General features: G+C 47.9%; 1 long non-coding RNA gene across 1 annotated transcript in view; it reads left to right on the top strand.

The window, feature by feature from the left end:
- LOC116086621 overlaps nucleotides 1-1,440 on the top strand; it is a 2,086-nt gene extending 646 nt beyond the window's left edge. Inside the window, exon 2 of the long non-coding RNA XR_004117009.1 lies at nucleotides 901-1,440. This is a non-coding gene — a long non-coding RNA (uncharacterized LOC116086621). The remainder of the gene's footprint in view (nucleotides 1-900) is intronic.
- Nucleotides 1,441-1,714: the final 274 nt, after the last annotated feature.

The following is a 1,714-nucleotide window of genomic DNA, read 5'->3' as shown; positions in this document are numbered from 1 at the left end:
TTATGGATCTTTTTGATCTCAAACTTCGGAGCTCCCCACCCCCACCCCGCCACCCAAGAGGACAAAAGCAAAATAATCGTGTTCGCTGCGGGATTGGCTCTTCTTGCACCCTGTGGATGTGCACTGGAACTCCTTTTCGGGCCACAGAGTTCTCTGTGCTTCCCTCTCAAACGCGTTGGAATTAGGCGGGGTTCAGGGGCCTGTCACCCAGGCTGCGGGTCACTGTCCTTTCTAGGGACAGGAGGAGGCGCCCGCAATGGAACGAAATGGAGAGAGTGGAAGTCAGTTAAAACTTCTGAGTTATTTATTTTTGGAGACTTTCCATTTGCCAGGCCCTGAGCTAGGCCTAGGGTAACCAGGATAGAGGACGCTAGAAGTGTTTATTGGGAACCCCAGCTTCTCAATAAATCCCTGCGGGCAGGGGTGGGGGGTGGGAGCAGCGTTGGCGCTGTCGGAGAGTAGGTAGGGTGGATCTGTACAGTGCCTGGACCAAGCAGCGACTTCAAATACCTTTAAAACTATTTAAGCTTTGAAAGGTCCCGTGCGGACCTGATTTTATTACTGGATTATGGTAGGGAGGGACCTGCTATTGTTACCCATACACACAAAGAAATAATTTACAAAGTGCTTATTGGTGCCTATGGGTAATTGCCCGAAAGGTGCTGCCCCGTTAAGCAGCACCTTGGTGCCCATAGTAACAGCTGGCTGACTTGTTTATATTCTGTTTATGCTGTCTGTCTGTCTGTCTGTCTGTCTGTCTGTCTGTCTGTCTGTCTCGGAGCCAATTCTGACAAACGAATGGCAGTAGATCCCTGAAGAGAAAGTTCTGGAATTCTAGGACCAACCCCAGCCTCTGGTCCATAAGGACACCTCTGTTATTCCTCTGCTTGTTTTCTGCAGGCTGGAGAAAGAACCGAGGGCTTCCTAGGAACTAACTGTAGAGCTGCTGTTGAGTTGCAGCCCCCTCTGGTGCATCTTGACGTTGGAGATCCATCAGTTCTGGGGTTCTGAAGATGGAGACTAAGCGGGGATCTCACATAAGCATTCCAATTTCTGAGCAGCTTGCATTGAGAGCTAAGAAGCAAGAAGCTGCCCATGGCAGATTGCTTGAAAACTCAACCCCCCTGCTCCCCTCAGAGGGTGACAGAAAGGCAACCATTTGAACCCAAGGACAATTCCTAGTCACAAGAAATAATGCATGCAAATTAAGTTAGGAAATTTATCTGGAAGTTGCATTTCACTAGGTCAGTCTGCGGCCCTCGATCTCAGAGATGACTAATGGATCTTTGGGAATCCAACTCTGAAGTTGGTTTTCCGTGTGGATCCTGGAAGCTGCTTCACTTGAGATGTTTTATGTGAGAGCTGCCAAGGGAACCTTGGGTAAAACTTTGCAGGAGTGTCTCTGAGAACATTATTCATAATTAAAAAAATGATTCATAGAAATCACCAGAAAAATTATAGCATTCTGTGTTCAAACACGTTGTGGGACCATGTGGAATAAATAAAACCGAGGTCTGGTTGGGTAATGCTGCCTCCCAGTCTTCCTCTGCCCGTGCCAGGAGGGTCTGATACAGAGCCACACATTTCAGAACAGCCTGTGTGACGGGGGCCAAAAGCTTTTCTCTAGGTTTTATTTATTGTGTTTAATATGAGGTCCAGGCTGGCCTTGCAAGCCTCTCCTTTAAATGTTTTTGAGACAGAATCTCACATAGCC

The sequence above is a fragment of the Mastomys coucha genome, unplaced genomic scaffold, assembly GCF_008632895.1.
Source record: "Mastomys coucha isolate ucsf_1 unplaced genomic scaffold, UCSF_Mcou_1 pScaffold12, whole genome shotgun sequence".
NCBI lineage: Eukaryota > Metazoa > Chordata > Mammalia > Rodentia > Muridae > Mastomys > Mastomys coucha.
This window is presented reverse-complemented; position numbering and strand designations above follow the sequence as displayed.